Source organism: Crinia signifera, unplaced genomic scaffold (genome assembly GCF_055691185.1).
Source record: "Crinia signifera unplaced genomic scaffold, ASM5569118v1 HAP2_SCAFFOLD_84, whole genome shotgun sequence".
NCBI lineage: Eukaryota > Metazoa > Chordata > Amphibia > Anura > Myobatrachidae > Crinia > Crinia signifera.
This window is the reverse complement of record NW_028142752.1, coordinates 643,633-663,713: the sequence shown is the minus strand read 5'-3', so window position 1 is coordinate 663,713 and position 20,081 is coordinate 643,633. Positions and strand designations below refer to the sequence as shown.

Sequence of the window (20,081 nt, the reverse complement as noted above, 5' to 3'; positions counted from 1 at the left end):
GGAGGTGAGGTCCGCGGCCCTCTTGAACGCTACAAAGTCCTTCTGTTGTCGGCACTGATTTGCTGGGTCTCCTCTGTCACCTAATATTGCCGATCTTGTGATATATATTAGCCACCAATATCCCTGCTTAAAAATACCCCTATTCAGGCAGGTGGACTGTACCTAAGTCAGACTCAGGATAAGTGTAGACCTGCTACTAAAATCATGAATCCTCTACAAAGCATACTGCAGGCTATAAACGACTCTACTGATAGACTGTGCCGGGAGCTGTCTGCAGTCCATGCCTGTGTGTATAATACTTCATCTGCTCCTGCTAATCCTCCTATTGAAAACACTGCTTTTACAACCCAAGACCATGTTCCTGCTACCTTCTTGGTTGGGAATGGGGCTTCATGTACCCAAGGGGAGTGCTCCATAACCATGGATTATAAGTACCAGAATCATCTGGATACAGCCTCTGTGCATCCTTCGAAGGACTACACACTAGAGACAGACTGTGTGGATGCTTTGCCGCCCTGTCGTCACCCTGAGGCGGTACGTGAAGAAGCTGGGACCCCCCAAACCCCGGGGAAATCCTGCTTGATGGTCCTATCTGGATCTGCTCATCTACTATGTCATACCCATCTAGGTCCTGATAACGAGGGGATATATCCGAATCTATACTCGAAGCTCCTGATCATTCTTTGCAAGTGGGTGCATAATCCCCTTCTACATGCCACGTATACCTCCTTTCTGGGACTGAAGGACTGGCCGGACTAGATTCACACAATGCATGGAGGCTTAATATGTTTTTTCACCCCTCTTAGTCCTGATTACCTTCGTATCTCTCTTTCTACCATGCCATTTATGTTATTCACCGTTATAGTCTTATGTATACATTTTGCTGATGCCTGTGTTTAATGTCTCTTTGTATCCCTAACACAAAATGCCTATTATATATATCCGTTTAGATTAGGTAACTGGATATAATGTGGTCTGACATATTTCATCGGGAGGCTGAATTTTTTTCTTTTTTTGTTTGATCTGATGCCTTTGGAGTCTGGGGGTTACGCTCCCAAGTTGCTACATTTACTATGATACAATATCCTGTATTAGCAAGGGGGGGTTGGTCAAGTTGGGAGGGGGAAGGGAATAGTTAGATAGATAGCCGGGGGGAGGGGGGGGTACAATTCAGGGATCCAAGTGCACCCTAGTTGGGGTTGGGTAGTACAGGGAGGGGGGTTATATAGGTGGGTTGCTTTGGGTGTTTGGGGGGGTTGTTATTTTTTATGACATATACTAATAGGATTGGACCGAATCGTTTGGCTGGTATAGCTAGTACTGCTGAATCACTTTCTACTGACAACCAATGCAATGATTGGCAAATTAGCTCCTCCTAGATGAGCCAGTTCTGAGCGAACATGTTTATGTTTTAATTGTATGGGAAACTCAAACTATGCCCGAGTAGGCGCCCTCGGGTATATACATATACATCCTGAGATGTTCTGGAATATTGTGAATGTATAAATAATCCTGGCTCATCCATGTTCTCCTTTTGAACATCAACAATTTGTACAATGTATGTTTAGCTTAGTGATTCTGTCTGATATACATTTCAACTATACCATGTATGTGTGGGGGGGGGGGGGGGGTTCGTGTTGTTTGTTATGCAAAACCAAATAAAAAATTGTCGAATTAAAATTTTTTTTTATAAAAGTATCATGCAAATAAACATCGTCTAGGTTTATACACCAATGTATTTATTTATCTTTTCTAAAAAGCACAAGTAGAGATACACAAAAATAATACTTCAGGTAAAAAACAATAACAAAAGCATACATTTAAAGGTTTACAATATTATTCAGGAGGCACTGGTGTACAAAAAGCATATACTAACGATACAGTTCGTGCAAAACAAAATTAAACTTTGCATGTGTAGCACAGAGCTAATTTTAGGTTTGGATGAGGACACTATAAAGTGAACAATAGAAAATGTGTATGCCAATACTGGGAAAAGGCTAAATATATAAATATTCATCTGCCAAGTGACCTGGAAAAAAACAATGCAATTGCAACATGGTTGTTTTCCAAAGGAATCAAAGAAAAAGGACACAAAAGAAAGTGTGTGTATGCTATAAAGCACAAATATTACTGAGGTTTGGGCACAGTGCAACTCATACAGAAGGCAGAGGAGCACAAAAAAAGTGTCTAAAAGGCAGATAGTGTTCATTCTAGCACCCGCTATCTTTGAAAACCCGTGCAGTTCCTCTTCCCTGCCTGGGGTGTCGCTGTCTGCTGTAGTGCTTCTAGCACAGTGTGGTCTGTGCACTGATATGCAAACCCGAACTGTGCTAGAAACACCACAGCAGACAGCGACACCCCAGGCAAGGAAGAGGAACTGCATGGGTTTTCAAAGATAGCGGGTGCTAGAATGAACACTACAGTATCTGCCTTTTAGACACTTTTTTGTGCTCCTCTGCCTTCTGTATGAGTTGCACTGTGCCCAAACCTCAGCGGCCAATCAGGAGCCAGTAAAGTCGGCTCCTGATTGGCTAGAATTCATTCTTAGTCCAGACACCGAGGAGGAAACATCGCTGCAGCTCTGACAGACGGGGAGTTTGCTGGAGTCGCCCGGCAGCTTAAAGAAGAAGCCAGAAGATGGAAGAAGAAGTAAGAATGCCTGGACAATGTCGGACCAAGCCAGAAGAACTTCCATGAAGGACCTGGGTGAGTTGGATTTCCTTCCACAGGTCCACCATGGATTTCTTCGGACCCGGACCTGACGCCGACATGAAGATCGACATGAAGAAGAATGGCGACATGGATCCGGAACCAGGACAAGGCACCGGATCAAGACTCTGGGACCTACCTACGGGATCAAGATAGGTAAGTATCAGTGTGTGTGTAATGTATGTATTAAACTTTTATTTTACAGGTGTCAGTGTGTTTTTATTTAACTATTTTTTTTACTGTGGAACTACAAGACCCAGCGGGCCATTTAATGCCCCGCAGGCTGGGACTTGTGGTTCACCAAGTCCCAGCTTGCAGGGGAGGCTTGCTGGGACTCATAGTTCTACAGTTTAAAACAATAGTTTATTCTTCTATTTTTTACACCAGAATCAGCCCGATGCCCACCGCCCAGGGGCATCGGGGACAGCACCAGGCTTCAGCCTGGTCAGGTAAGTCCTGGAGGGGGGGGGCCCTTATTGGGGGGGTCCCCACTCCCCCAGGACCCCTGGCCAGGCTGACTGGTCGGTAGGGTTAATGCTTTGGCCGGGGGGACTTGTATAAAAAGTCTCCCCCCGGCTGTGGCATTACCCTGCTGGCCGGTTTGGCCTGGGGCTGGTTCTTAAAATACGGGGGACCCCTAGTCACTTTGTCCCCCATATTTTGGGAACCAGCCCCGGACCTGGAGCCTGGTTGTTAAAAATCGGGGAACCCCTATTTGTCGGGTTCCCTGATTTTTAATTACTGGCCCCGGCTCTTTCAGCCTGGTGCTGGTTACAGCTGTGGGGGGGACCCCACGCCGTTTTTTTAATATTTGAAGCCTGCACGGATCTGACTGATCCGTGCAGGCTAAAGCCAAATACGACAGGGAAAGCAAGGTGTATTTTCCTGTCGTATTTGTGTGCCAATTAGCAGCTGTATTATCAATACGACTGCTTAGTACATCAGGAACCACCATTCTTTTGAATGGTGATTTCTGTCGTATTCTATCGATGGTGTAGACATTCGTATTTGTAAATACAAATACGAATGTTCCATCATTAGAAATACGAATTGTTGTATTTTCGGGATTGTAAATCCCGAAAATACAAATGTGTAAAAGATAGGTATATTTCTGCCTACGAATACACCTATTTTTTACGAATCCATTTTGGTAAATTTCCCCCATAATGTTACAGGAATAAATAAGCATAGAACTTTTAACTGTATGTTCTCTGACTAGTGATTTAGGGGGATATGCAATCCTCCACCGCTATTTCCGATGGGGGAAATAGCGGCGGATACCTAATTAATGTTGTCTTTACTGACAGCATTGAAGAGGCATCATGGCAGAACAAGCTCGACTTTAAAAGCTGTCAGGCCCGTTCTGCCGATAACGGAAGTGGATTGTCCCGATCATGGCCGTATATCGACAATCCATGGCCGTTTACGCGGACACGCCCCCTTTTTCACCAACGTTGAATCCCGCCTGCCGATTTGCTGTCGATCAAAATGCAAACGGACCAGGATCATGACTGTCAGGACGGACCGACAGTCATGATCCTGGATTACATATTCCCTTTAACCTTTTGAGTGGCAACATCTCTGTGAGTGATGTTCAAAATATCCGCCTCGCTCTCATTGTTATATAAAATTCAAATAAAAAATGTTGTGTGAAAAAAAAGATTCTATTTCCTATATAAGGTAAACATTACAGCCCATCATGATAAATAACAATGTTGGCTTGGTCATTTTCATACCTATTTTGAGAAATTCACTTGGCACTCAAAGGGTTAATTCTGTTTTGGTCAAATAGCAAGCAGAACATGGTCGAATGAATAACCTAAGAGATCAGTATACACTGACGAAAATAAACAAGATCTATAATGTAAGCTATGAGATTGGCAGCTGTCAGAACAGCAATGGCTACTAATTTATCCCAATTACATAATCCACTCCGACCTGAATAGCGACTGCATTCATTTGGACGTTGTGTGGTTCCCCTGTACTTTGAGTCAAATTGGAAGATTGGCCAGATGATCAGGGCGGAAGCATAAAACAGGACAGAAAGGAGGACGTAGGCACTGAGAGACTTCTCAAAAGTACAGGGCAACCAACTGGTACATTCCCCGACACATAAAATAATCACCAAAACAGACAGGATAAAACAAATACAGTAAACAGATAAGCACCACTTAAGTGCATCATGTTTGGTGTACAGTGGGGGATCTGAAATGAAGACAAAAATAACACAGGCAATGAAGCTTTCTATAACTTTTAAAAGTCCAGGAACAGTTGCCATGTATCCAGTTACTTCTCCCGGCTGGGCTCTTGTTAAAGACACCTCAATGATATATGCCAGCGTGGTGAGACAGGAAAACACTACAGCCACAATCTGGTAGGTGCGCCTCTCGCTGCCGTAACTTTTGTCTTCCAAGTAGAACAGTGGGTTCAGAACGGTGGCAGAGAGGCACATCAACACACAAACATAGCAAAAGTGATGGGGAAGTTTTTCCAAGACACTGGCATCCGGTTTTGCACCCCTGTAAATTCCACCACAAGGATTATTATAGTGACAGCGAAACAGAAGCACCAGGAGAACATGCAAAAGTCTCCGGTTCCACTGCCCCAACCTCCTCTGTGCACAACCAAGCTGAACGTAACGCAGGCAACGATGGCTGCCAGATTGCGCACAATCCCAACTGGAGACTTTAGGGTGTGGGTGTTGCCCACCACGATTTTCGTGCGTTGGACTGGCATGGTTCTTGTACCTTTGGAAAGAAAGAAAAAGGGATGTCAAATATTGTATTAAAAAAGGCCTCAACGAGGCAATGGAATTAAACATAGTATTATAGAACAATTATTGCTTTCCTTGTCTGGTTCTGTATCATTTAATGGATTGTACCATATGACTATGTGTAGGTGTCGAAGATAATAATATGTCCATGAAGGACAACAGCGGGCCTTCTTCAATATAAAGAATCCTTATATAATATCGATAAGACCCCCCCTCTTTTAGTATAAATTAGTTTGGACCCCCCCCCCCCCTTTTTTAATACAATATTAGCCTGGATAAACCACCACAAAAGCTATATGGTGATAAACTATAAAAAGAGTCTCTCCATAATGTACTGCTATATATATATATATATATATATATATATATAAAAATTATACCGTATAAATTATGTCTTCATACATCCACCAATTAACGTTATTTTGTAAATAATAAAATACCATTTAGGTTATATGTTGGATATATATGTGTATATATTTTTATATATTTTTTTTTTATTTTTCTATTATTATTATTTGTGCATCTCTTTCCATATATAATAAGATGATATGTGAAGTCCTATATATTTACCCTCTCTACCATATCAAATATTATTACCTTTTTTTATATATATTGTACGGGATGCAGTTAAGATCCCGGCGGTCGGGATCCCGGCGTATAGAATCCCGACTGCCGAAATGCCGACTCTTTCTCCCTCCTGGGATGTCCACGACACCCCTGGAGGGAGAATAAAATAGCGTGCCGAGCGTAGCGTGGCACCGGGCCCGCTGCGTGGCGAGCGCAGCGAGCCCGCAAGGGGGGGCGATCCACGTCCCCCCCTTGTCGGCATTTCGGCTGTCGGGATTCCGGCGTCGGGATTCTGAACGCCGGGATCCCGACCGCCGGGATTCAATACTGAATCCTATTGTACTTATTTTCATCCCCATGACCTTGCTGTGTATATATGCAAAATTGCTTACTAATAATGCTCCCCAGAAAAATAATGACTTTTTTTTCGCTATGGGCAGGGGTTAATAGTAGAAAACGATATCCGAGTGTAACATTCATGTGTTAAAATAAAGTTGCTTTTGTTCAAATAAAGGGGCAGTTCTAATACTGCACCCATCCATGATAAAAAAATTCCATCTCTATGGCGACTGGCTCCGCTCCCCCGGAAGTGACGCATAACATACCACCTAAAGATGCGATGACGCGGGTATACAGCGTCACCGCATCTAGACAAATTAGGGCTTGTCAAGCCCGGACCACGTGTTAGTACACGTGTCATATGGCCGAATTCCGGCCAATACAACCACTGAGCTTCCGGCGGAAGCGGGAAGTCATTCTCGGCAGGTGGAACGCATATGCGTTCCACCCATATATCGCTATGAATCCAAGCTTACGAATATCGTTTTCTTAGAAAATAACACAGAGGCAGCTAACTGAGGACTCGTTTTCCAACCTAGACTGTCAATCTTAGTACCAAATGTCCTCCCCTCTGTCCATAACTGTGTTACTTGCGGGGAACAAAGTGACCTTTTGACCCGGAAGTGATAATTATTAACACAATATATTTTCATGATTTAACAGATACCCACTGGGAATATTAAATGTTTTATGGTATTATACCTACTATATCAGTATGTTTGTCTCCTACTTTATGATTAAACATTGAAATTATGATTGTAATGTATTATTACTCTGATTGAATGTCAATTGGCTACTCATTAGTATGGGTATATATACCCCTAGCCACCACACTAGAAGCCACCTTTGAAAAAGCCACAAGCTAGTGGCGAAACGCGTCAGGTGCAGCCTCTCACTCCTACAGATTGGACCCATATTACCATCCAGTCCATCGTCTGCCTACTTTTGGGAATTTCAACTCTGATCCACCCTCCAAGACCTCTACAGGACACTGAACTCCAGGTGAGCCCCGCCATCCATAGCCACCTGTATGAGACAGTGGTCCCTCATCAAATACCTCAAGTGGGACTGATAACTCTCCACCACAATAGTGACCAGTGGCAACCAGCAGCTTTTTCCTCCAGGTGAGCCAACACCATCATAGCCACCTGTTAGAGGTTCTGCCATCCCCCCTTTATCAAACCTAGTCCAGGTTGGAGAATTCCTGCCCACCCTCCTTCAGTGCTTACAACATTCACTGCAATTTCATATATGGGAGGTACCCAAATGGGGTATTGAATACCAATTTCTCTGAAAGCCAATAGAGGTCCTTTAAGGGATAAAATATGGACATTTCTCCATTGATTCCTCCAGCGGCTACTACCATCTATCCGTGAACATAGAGAGGACCGGTGAATTGTCCCCCAAAATCTTTTCCCCATTCATCTTCCCAATCGGCAGATATACCATTGGTAAAGTGCACTTTCCAATCTGGACTGATACTCAATAGGGCATTGGCCCTTACGGATCCATATCCAATCAAAGAGTGAGACCTTCTTTTTAACATTTTTATTGTGCGATATTGTCATGTGCAAATGTATGTAATGTTTTTATTTATCTTTGTGATATAAATTGTTTTTTCACCATAAAGTTGTTCAATCTATTTATTGTGACACCAGCGCTGCTTCTCTGAAACTTCATTTCTACCAATGTAGGTGAAAATGATAATTTTATAGAAAATAAGTACCTCACAGTGGCTGGAACATCTCATACTGTTTTTGGCTTTCATCCCCCAACCATTACGCCGTGGCGAGAACATTTTCTGCGTCGGTATCGGCTTTCACTCCCAGAAGCATCCCGTCGCGTCCAGAACATCTCATGCGTCGGTTCCAGCTTTCAATTCCAAAAACACCTCGCCGCGGCCAGAACATCTCATCCGTCGGTTCCAGCTTTACCCCCAAGCACCTTGCCAAGGCACTGACATTTCATTCACAGGTTCCAGCTTTCACCCTCCAGGCAAATAACTACATACTGTATGGACAAGTTATTCGCCGAATCCAGTTTTCACATCCCAATCAAGTGTGATAGGGTACAATGGTGTGAAAGTGATATATGGGGCCTATATATTATCACTTCATTTTTGCCAATGTAGGTGAAAATGATAATTTTCACTTACTTTTGTAGAAAATAAGTACGTCACAGCGGCCGGAACATCTCATGCTCCGTTTTTGGCTTTCACCCCATAACCATTACGCCGTGGCCGGAACATTTTCTGCGTCGGTTCCGGATTTCACTCCCAAAAGCATCCCGTCGCGTCCAGAACATCTCATGCGTCGGTTCTGGCTTTCACTCCTAAAAGCACCTCGTCGTGGCCAGAACATCTCATCCGTCGGTTCCGGCTTAACCCCCCAAGCACCTTGCCAAGTCGGGAACATTTCATTCACAGGTTCCAGCTTTTACCCTCCAGGCACATAGCCGTGTATGGAACAAATTATTCCCAGGTTCCGATTTTCACACCCCAATCGAATGTGAAAGGGTACAGCGGTGTGAAAATAATATATGGGGCCTATAAATGATCACATTTTTTTTACCAAAGAAGGTGGAAATAACAATTTTCACCTACTTTTGTAGAAAATAAGTACCTCACAGCAGCCGGTACATCTCATGCGCAGGTTTCGGCTTTCACCGCCAAACCACCATGCCGCTACTGGAACATTCCTTTCACCGGTTCCAGGTTTCACCCACAAAAGCACCTTGCCGAGGCAGTACCATTTCATTCACAGGTTCCAGCTTTCACCCTCCAGGCACATAGCTGCATATGGACAAGTTATTTGCCGGATCCAGTTTTCACATCCCAATCAAGTGTGATAGGGTACAGTGGTGTGAAAGTGGTTTATGGGGACTATATATTATCACTTCATTTCTACCAAAGTAGGTGAAATTGATCATTTTCACTTACTTTTGTAGAAAATAAGTACGTCACAGCGGCCGAAACATCTCATGCTCTGTTTTTGGCTTTCACCCCCCAACCATCACGCCGCAGCCGGAACATTTTCTGCGTCGGTTCCAGCTTTCATTCCCAAAAGCATCTCGTCGCAGGCCAGAACATCTCATGCGTCGGTTCCGGCTTTCACTCCCAAAAGCATACCGTCGCGGCCAGAACATCTCATGCGTCGGTTCCAGCTTTCACTTCCAAAAGCACCTTGTCACGGCCAGAACATCTCATCCGTCGGTTCCGGCTTCAACCCCCAAGCACCTTGCTAAGTCAGGAACATTTCATCACAGGTTCCAGATTTTACCCTCCAGGCACATAGCTGCGTACAAGTTATTCCCAGATTCCGGTTTTCACACCCCAATCGAATGTGAAAGGGTACAGCGGTGTGAAAGTGGTATATGGGGTCTAAAAATTATCACTTTTTTTTACCAAAGGAGGTGAAAATAAGAATTTTCACCTACTTTTGTAGAAAATAAGTACCTTGCAGCAGTCGGTACATCTCATGCGCCGGTTCCGGCTTTCACTGCCCAACCATCACGCCGGAACATTTCTTGTGCCGGTTCCAGGTTTCACCCACAAAAGCACCTTGCCAAGGCGGTGACATTTCATTCACAGGTTCCAGCTTTCACCCTCCAGGCACATAGCTGCATATGGACAAGTTATTTGCCGGATCCAGTTTTCACATCCCAATCAAGTGTGATAGGGTACAGTGGTGTGAAAATGGTTTATGGGGACTATATATTATCACTTCATTTCTACCAAAGTAGGTGAAATTGATCATTTTCACTTACTTTTGTAGAAAATAAGTACGTCACAGCGGCCGAAACATCTCATGCTCTGTTTTTGGCTTTCACCCCCCAACCATCACGCCGCAGCCGGAACATTTTCTGCGTCGGTTCCAGCTTTCATTCCCAAAAGCATCTCGTCGCAGGCCAGAACATCTCATGCGTCGGTTCTGGCTTTCACTCCCAAAAGCACCTCGTCGTGGCCAGAACATCTCATCCGTCGGTTCCGGCTTTACCCCCCAAGCACCTTGCCAAGGTGGGAACATTTCATTCACAGGTTCCAGCTTTTACCCTCCAGGCACATAGCCGCGTACATAACAAGCTATTCGCCGGTTCAGGTTTTCACACCCCAATCAAATGTGAAAGGCGTGGCCACGGCGAGGCGGGAGTGAGGCAGTGAAGGGAGAGAGCTCCCTGGACTTCCATCCTGTGATGTATGCAAGGCCGCTGAGCTGGTGACATACCCCCCCGCTCCCTGAGCTCCGGAGTGCGTGCTGTACATACCCGAGCGTGTAAATCCCGACAGAGGCGCTGGGCTGCTGCGGTGGAAGGAATTAAGGAAGGAAGCATAACGGGACTGAGGTCAGCGTGAGCCAGGGCGCTGAATAGTGACGCGGCAGTGACGCGGCAGACGGGGGAGTGTAATGCGCTGAGCCCGCGCCGTCTGTTCAGCGAGCGGGACACGAGGAGGGAGAAGAAAACACTGCCGGCATCTCCCTAGCAGCATCACTAGCTCCCCCAGCACACCTGACTGTGCAGACGCGGCAGACGGGAGAGTGTAACGCGCTGAGCCCGCGCCGTCTGGTCAGTGAGCAGGACACGAGGAGGGAGAAGAAAACACTGCCGGCGTCTCCCTAGCAGCATCGCTGGCTCCCCAGCACACCTGACTGTGCAGACTGTGCAGACTGTACAGACGCAGCAGATACTGTCACCTTGCCGAGCGGGGTTCAAGGAGGGTGGAAGCACACTATCGGCATCTTTCCATTAGCCGCCCAGTGTGCCCTGACTGGACAGTAACAGTAAAGAGGAGTGGAGGCACAGAAGGCAGCACGGGGCTGTAGAGCTGGTGAGAGTGGCTTTCCTGTACCCCACGCAGCCATTGAAAAGGGGTGAACTGCACTGCAGATATACCTATCCAGCACAGTGGTTTGGTAACCTGTGAAACTGTGGGCGCTTTTCCTGGAGAGACTGTTCATTCTGTGGGGAACTCGGAAGACGCAGCTGGAAGAGGTAAAGGCAAAAAAAAAAAAAAAAACTTTATTCATTACACAAAGTGTTATGAAATTCTGCTAGTTTGTGGGATATAAATTGCTTGCCTGGGCATATAAACCTCCTTACAAGACCTGTTATTGTGACTGTATATTGGTGTGCGGGCAGAAGAGAACGTGGTGTGGATAGTGGAATCACAACGGGTCCGCACAGTGCCTAAAGACAGACACAAACAAGAGGGCTGCCCTACCCCCCAACAACACCCCTTGTATATAGGAGAGAAAAATTCCTCCTAGCAGACACCTAAGAGTGTTGGAAATCTCCCTCTTTTTGGTCCCTTTTTTCTTTATTCTTTTCCTTGCCCCCCCGGGACACTTCTTCCCCACGGAAGGAAAGAGCATAATTATGGGGAAAACTGGCAACGCGGCTGCAACTGCTGCAGCAGCCCGGTTAGAAAGATATGCCCGGCTGCAAGCAAACAGTAGTACACAATCCCCAGCAGCGACACCCCAGAATACCCCTACAAAGGGAAAAAGCCCCCAGGACCCTCCTGAAATCACGTTACAGCAAGTACTGGAGGCCATTAGTGGCAGTGAGCAGCGCCTGACAGAGAAAATGGGGGACATTCAATCAGACATAAGCTCTATGAAACAGGATATAAAGGAGGTTAAAGATCAAATCAAAGAGGCTGAATCGCGGGTTTCCAACTTAGAAGATAGTAATAACACTCTGGTGTCTAAAGTTAATATCCTGTCAGACCAGGTACGGGACATTAAACACAAAATGTCTGACATGGAGGGGAGACTGCGGAGGAACAATGTGAGGCTGGTTGGGCTTCCTGAACGAGAGGAGGGCGCAGATGTAATTTCGTTCATGGAGGATTGGATAAAGGGGAAGCTTGGCAGCGAATCCTTTTCAAAGGTTTTCATGATCGAAAGAGCCCATAGGGTCCCCTTCAGACCACTACCCCCGGGAGCCCCGCCACGAACTGTTATCATCAAGTTCTTAAATTTTCAGGATCGGGACACAGTTCTCCGGCTAGCAAGGCTAAAAGGCCCGCTAGAACATAACGGAGCAAGAATCTCAATTTTCCCGGATTTTGCTGTAGAGATACAGAAAGATAGGGCTAAATTTATCGAGGTTAAGAAAAGACTCCGGGAAAAAGGGGTCAAATATTCAATGGTCTTTCCGGCAAAATTGAGAATAATGGCTGAGGGGGAAACCTTTTTCTTCCAGACCGCTAACGAGGCCGCAGCCTGGATTGATAAATGGGTACCGGGGGTCCACCAGTTGGCGACCAGTAAAGCATAAGCAATATTAAAATACTTTAAGAAGGGTCTAGGGGGCTCACCGCCTTATGGTGAGCCAAAAAAAGAGTAGGAGCCTCAAGGAACGGGGAACGGGATTTCTGTTAGGGGATTAAGTATGCCGTGGGGGGATTGGTATACAGGGTGGGGGGTGGGTGGGAGAGGGGAAGGGAAGTTGTATGTTTAGATGTTGTTTGTACTTGCCCAGGACTGCCCAATAACCTTTGCTGGACTTCCATGCCGATTAATCAGATGAAAATGGGGTACCCTGATACGCTGGTCCCTGGATGGTCTTCTTGCCCCTCGGGGGCCGTGGAGGCACTCAGATGTTGGTCACTAGCCAATAATCTTTTACTTTGGAGTTTAAAAATCATGAGGCCTACACTGGCCCAGGAGGGCGGGGAGCCCTATCTGGTCCTAAGGGGCGTATCTATTGTTGTAAGTGCGATATGCAAATGTACTGTTTTTTCCCCATAGGGATTGTTTTGTTTGGTATTTTTCTTTTGTTATGTATATGCCATGTCCTGGCTGTCTGATGGTTAATTTGTCTGTGAGGATGATGAATAGAGGAAGGCAGGGTCTGCCCTGTTCTGAGGTGTATCACCCAGTGAGAAGGGGAACCATAAAAGTACAAGACATAGAAGGTGACCTAGAATGGTGGTAATTATATCATGGAACATTAGGGGCATAAATAACAAAATTAAAAGATCGTTGGTTATGAAACAAATTAAGCAATATAATGCTGATATAACATGCTTGATGGAAACCCACCTAGCTGGTAGTACGTTAAGATCTCTGAATAGACCGTGGGTGGGCTGGACCTATCACGCCCCGTTCACTACATCATCTAGGGGGGTATCAATATTGGTAAAAAAAAACCTTCCCTTTGTGTGTAAGCGGAACAGGATAGACCCGTTGGGGCGTTATATTTTCCTTGACTGTGTAATAAACGCGAAGCCACTGCTCCTGTTGGCGATCTATATTCCACCACCATTCACCTATGAAATCTTAAAAAAAGCACTGGAGTTCATGGCATCTGCACCAGACGTCCCAGTTATATGTACTGGTGATTTTAATAACATACTGGATGTTCAACGTGATAGGTGGAGTAGATCGCCAGCAGGAGGGGGTAGAAGTAATAGAGGATTTGATACTTTTGTTAAGAACATGGGGTTGGTCGACTCATGGAGAGAGAGAAATCCAGATACGGTACAGTTCTCATGTTTCTCCGCCTCCTTCCAGGCCTTTTCAAGAATTGACCTAATGTTGTTATCCACCAGACTGATGCCCAGTGTAGTAAAAACGGAATATAAAAATAGAGGAATATCGGATCATTCCCCAGTCATGTTGGAATTGGCGGAGCACAGGGGCAGAGAGAACTCTTTTTGGAAGTTCGACGCTAGGTGGTTAGGTAAATTAAAAGATGACGAAAAAAGAAAGGAGGGATGGTTGGAATACTGGGAGATAAACAAAGGCACAGCGCAGGCTGGGATGGTCTGGGACAGCTTTAAAGCATTCATGAGGGGTGGCTTAAAAAAAGACATCAGTGAGCTCAAAAGGGCCAGTAGAGCTAGGACCCTAGAGCTAGAGGAGAAATGCGAAGAGCGGGAAAAACATTATATAGCAACGGGAGATGATATATCGAAGGTAGAATGGTTAGAGACACAGGAGAGATGGCTTAACTCTATAAAGGAGGAAAATTCTAGCTTAATGCTCCATAGCTCCCAGATTAATTATGCGACCTCAGATAGAACTGGAAGATTCCTGGCGAACCTAGCCCAAGTAGATAGCCCCCCAAGCACTATTATAAAAATTACTGACATGTCTGGCAGGGTGCTACATGAGAATATGGAAATAGTTAACTCCTTCAGGGATTACTTTAGGGGAATTTATGAGTCTAGATCAAAACATAGTCAGAGTGAAACAAGGGAGTTATTAGGTAAAATAGATATACCAACTTTACCACAGGCTGCAAGGGCCGAGCTTGAGGAACCACTTAGCCTGCAAGAACTAAAATCAGCAATCAGCTCCCTTCCAACTGGTAAATCCCCCGGCATAGACGGCATCCCAGCCGAAATCTACAAACGATATGTAGAAATATTGGCTCCTATATTAATGGAGACATTTAACGCAAGTTACAATAACGATAGGTTCCCCAACTCAATGGCCGAAGCAAAAATAATCGTTTTGCTAAAGGCAGAAAAAGACCCGTTACTTATGGAGTCATACAGACCAATTTCTCTTATAGTTACAGAAGCAAAAATTATTGCCAAGGTCTTAGCAGCAAGATTGAATAAACATATTGGTAAAATAGTCCACATCGACCAAACCGGCTTCATGCCAGGTAAATCAACATCAATTAACCTGCGCAAATTGTATACCCACTTACAAATGCCACATGCAGCGGATTCCCTGCCGGTGGCAATGTCGCTCGATGCGGTCAAAGCGTTTGACGCTATCGAGTGGCAGTACCTATGGGAGGTAATGCGGGTAATGGGGATTGGCCCAAAATTTACAAAATGGGTGCAGATGCTCTATACAGCTCCAAGTGCTAGAATGGCCATAAATGGGCATGTGTCAAATTCATTTGCACTCTACAGAGGGACGAGACAGGGGTGCCCTCTGTCACCGTCCCTGTTTGCACTGGCCATCGAGCCCTTGGCTTGTGTCCTGCGAGGTCATCCAGAGATAGTGGGATTTAAGACGGGTACTACAACAGACACAGTGGCACTATACGCCGATGACTTGCTGTTATTTTTGTCCAATGGGGAGAAGGCAGGCCCAATAGTGATGGAGGAGATCAGGAGATTCGGGGACCATTCCGGGTTTAGAGTAAACTGGAACAAATCCAGCGTCTTGTCGGTGAGACCGGGGGACTCCGGAACCCCACTAGTGGATACGCCACTTAAGTGGGTACAATCATTTAAGTATTTGGGGATATGGATATCCCGCGATCCCGCCGAGTTCAAGGCGCTGAATTTGGACCCTTTAATATCATACTTAAACAAAAAAATTAAAATATGGCAGAAATTACCATTAACCAGTACAGGCAGAGTTAACATGATAAAAATGATTGTGCTCCCCAAGTTCTTGTATGTATTGCAACAGGCCCCACAATATGTGCCAGACCCGTTCTTTAGAAAAATAAATAGTATACTTTCCACCTTTATTTGGAACAATGCACGCCCCAAGATTCGATTACAGACATTGATGAGAGGGAGGGATGAGGGGGGATTAGCGTTGCCTAATTTTAAACTATACTATATGGCAAGTCAGTTGGCACTGCTTGCAGACTGGATGGGCCCTAACTGCATGAATGAGGGGACAAGGGCGGTGGTAGCTCAGAGCGAGAGCGGGACCACCCCTTTGCATAAACTATTAAAGGGTCGACTGAAAAAGGGGGATGCACCAGTGGTGGCACAAGCAGTGAAAGTATGGAGAGAAACTAATAAGTTGATGAAATTTACTGAAGTAGATTTAGAACATCCCTTAAACGACCCCCAGGGAATGAAAGAGTTAAGGTATCTTCAAATTTCCAGGGTATGGGAACAGTACGGGGTAACCATGTTGAGTCAGCTTTATGAGGGGGGAGTACTTAAACTATTTGGGCAACTACAGGAGGAGTTCGCAGTGCCTACAACGCACTTCTTCAGATACCTTCAACTGAGAAGTGCGTTGGAGTCCCAGTTTCTGGGAAACCCTCCAGAATTTGGGACATCCCCTATAAAGAAACTGCTTAAATCAGTAAATAAATCAAAATTGACATCAAGGATATATAATCAATTAATACAGTCGGAGGGGGGAGAGTTGGATGTCCTGAGGGGAAAATGGGAGAATGATATAGGACCAATAGAGAGCGAGGAATGGGCCAGAGTATTGTCTTTAATAACTAAAACGACAAACTCAACTAGAGTTCAACAAGTACAACTGTTTGTGATACATAGGGCATACCTAACGATGACAAGACTCAGGAAGATTGGTGGAAGGGCCTCGGACATCTGCCCAAAGTGCAAAAGAGCGGAGGGCTCATTCTTTCACCTGATTTGGGAGTGCCCAGTAGTGCAGGATTTTTGGGAGAAAGTAAAACAAGCTTTGGTGGATTTGGGGGTCAATAGAGAGAGCCTGACGCCTAGATGCTGTCTACTGAGTATGATGGGGGAAGGAAATACAGGAAGAGAGGATCATCCCTTCATCAGTAATCTATGTGCCCTGGCCAAGGTGATGATTGCCAGGACTTGGCTGGCAGACAAGGGCCCTGAGTTCGAAGGCTGGAAAAGGCTGGTTGAATACACAGTTACCCACGAAAAATATGTACACATGCACAGGAACACGATAAATAAATTTAATAAAGTTTGGAGTAAATGGGTAAAATAATAATGTAATATGAAATGGAATAATATAATAATAAAATCACATAAATAGATAATTTGAAATCTGTGTAGATTAGATAATAACACATGAAAAGGCACATATATATATACACAAAGTAAAGTTAAAAAAAAAAAAAAAAAAAAAAAATATATAGATATATAATAAAAAAAAAAAAAAAAAAAAAAAAAAAATGGGGGTAGATTGTTGACTACGAATAAGCATATAGAGAAATGGAAGTTAGATGCACAGGGAGAGGATAAATAACCAGCCGGATCTAGAAGCAGGGTAACAATAGGTTGAACATTCTAATACCAGGTCAAAACCAGTTAAAAAAAAAAAAAAATATATATTAAAACCTATTTGAAGCGGGCGCAAGAGAAAAGGTAGACATCGGAATCCATATAGCTAAGCGAGGTCCCAACAAAAGAGATACGGGGGAGGCGAGGTACAGGGGTACATATAGGGAGGAGACAGACAGTGGAGTAGGGCATGGGAACGGAAGAAGGGGAGGGTTGGGAGCGGGCAAGTCTTGTGTATTGTTAGTAAGTGAGTTCGTCATATTATTGTTAGATGTATATGTAATGTGGAATGTTTATGTATTGTTATTGTTTTGTTTTTTAATGCATAAGAAATTGAATAAAAAGGAATTTAAAAAAAAAAAAAAATGTGAAAGGGTACAGCGGTGTGAAAGTGGTATATGGGGCCTATAAATTATCACTTTTTTTTTTTACCAAAGTAGGTGAAAATTATTATTTTCACCTACTTCAGTAGAAAAAAGTATTACTGACATTCAATAAAAAAGCAATGCAGACAATATCACTGCTATCTCCCGCACTGATATCAGCCCTGATTTGGCTCGCTGTCTGCATAAAATAATATAAGGACCTCAATTCATCAAACTTTAAACATAATTTAAGGAAGACCATACATATTTGATAAATATACATGTATGCCAGGAAGAAATTATGTCACAGTAGTCCAGAGACGTAGCTGGGTAAGTAGTTGACATCACAATTCATTCGTGGAGAAGGTCTACCTGAAAAAAAGAAGAAGGAGGCGCGATAATATGTTCATGACATACATGCATATTTATTAATAATGTGTCTTACATCGTAACACACATAAATGCAGTACTATACAGACAACACAAGTCATCCTTATCAGTTCCTGCCCCAGTGATTGCAAATACATGCTACAGCACATATTAGACCCTTAACTGTGGACCCGTTACTCAGTTTTACAAACTGAGCAGGTCCCCAGGTATGTGCTCTGCAGCAGCCAGTCTTGAGGAGCTGTCAGGGACTATCACCCCCCAAAGCACCTCACAGTGGCCCTTATTCAGATTGAAGCGGTACGGCCCGCATGCGGCCGTACCGCCGATGTTTTCTCTCTGCACATGCGCAGAGGTCACTCTGCGCATGTGCAGGGGAAATCTCCGTTTAAAAAAATTAGACGCCGCAAAGGGGGCGTATAGGGGCGTGAGGGGCTTCAGTCCCTCATTTCCCTATGTATACGCCCCGCGTTTCATGGGCGTTCCCATGCAAACGCGGGGCGTACGCATGGTAATGAGGGCATGACGCCACTCATGGGGGCGGAAAGCTGACGTCGGCGGATGTCAGCTTTCAGCCCCCATACAAGCTACCACACGGACGATTGTCCGTGTGGTCTCAGCTTGCGGGAGCTGCCGCGGCGTGCGGTCCTGCCTTCGATGGTCGTCGACCATCGAATGCAGGGGGCAGCTCCCAGCATGGTGGAGGCGTACGCCTCCACCATTTTCGTGCGGTTCGCCAGCCGTCCGTGTACGGACGGCCGTGGCGAACCGTATGGTGGGCGGGGATTCGTCTGGTGCGGTCGGAGCCGCATATGCGGCTCGACCGCACCAACCAGAATAAGGGCCAGTGCCTGGAACATCTCATGCGCCAGTTTAGGCTTTCACCCGCCGTCAAGGCCATCGCAAAAGCATGACAATCTCATGCTCCGGATCTGGCACCTTTCCAAAGCACCTCAACGCGTCCGGAACATTTCATGCGCCGCTTCCGGCTTTCACCCCCAAACACCACGCCGCGGCCAGAACATTTATTGCGCCGGTTCCAACTTTCACCCCAAAAGCACCTCGTCGCAGCCAGAATATCTCATACGTCGGTTCAGGCTTCAACCCCTCCCAAGCACCTTGCCAAGGTGGGAACATTTCATTCACAGGTTCCAGCTTTTACCCTCCAGGCACATAGCTGCATATGGACAAGTTATTCGCCAGATCCAGTTTTCACACCCCAATCAAGTGTTATAACATTTCCTGCACCGGTTCCGGCTTTCACTCCCAAAAGCACCTCGTCGTGTGCCAGAACATCTCATGCGTCGGTTCCGGCTTTCACTCCCAAAAGCATACCGTCGCGGCCAGAACATCTCATGCGTCGGTTCCAGCTTTCACTTCCAAAAGCATCTCGTCACGGCCAGAACATCTCATCCGTCGGTTCCGGCTTCAACCCCCAAGCACCTTGCTAAGTCAGGAACATTTCATCACAGGTTCCAGATTTTACCCTCCAGGCACATAGCTGCGTACAAGTTATTCCCAGATTCCGGTTTTCACACCCCAATCGAATGTGAAAGGGTACAGCGGTGTGAAAGTGGTATATGGGGTCTAAAAATTATCACTTTTCTTTTACCAAAGCAGGTGAAAATAACAATTTTCACCTACTTTTGTAGAAAATAAGTACCTTGCAGCAGTCGGTACATCTCATGCGCCGGTTCTGGCTTTCACTGCCCAACCATCACGCCGGAACATTTCTTGTGCCGGTTCCAGGTTTCACCCACAAAAGCACCTTGCCAAGGCGGTGACATTTCATTCACAGGTTCCAGCTTTCACCCTCCAGGCACATAGCTGCATATGGACAAGTTATTCGCCGGATCCTGTTTTCACATCCCAATCAAGTGTGATAGGGTACAGTGGTGTGAAAGTGGTTTATGGGTACTATATATTATCACTTCATTTCTACCAAAGTAGGTGAAATTTATCATTTTCACTTACTTTTGTAGAAAATAAGTACCAC

The 20,081-nt window shown here is 45.2% G+C and overlaps 1 pseudogene across 1 annotated transcript; it reads right to left on the bottom strand.

The window, feature by feature from the left end:
• Window positions 1-2,452: 2,452 nt before the first annotated feature.
• LOC146056604 (myeloid-associated differentiation marker homolog) lies at window positions 2,453-18,087 on the bottom strand (annotated as a pseudogene). The gene is made up of 2 exons (XR_014469367.1): window positions 17,980-18,087; window positions 2,453-5,456 (listed from the first exon to the last, which is right to left on the bottom strand). The product of XR_014469367.1 is annotated as a myeloid-associated differentiation marker homolog (transcript).
• Window positions 18,088-20,081: the final 1,994 nt, after the last annotated feature.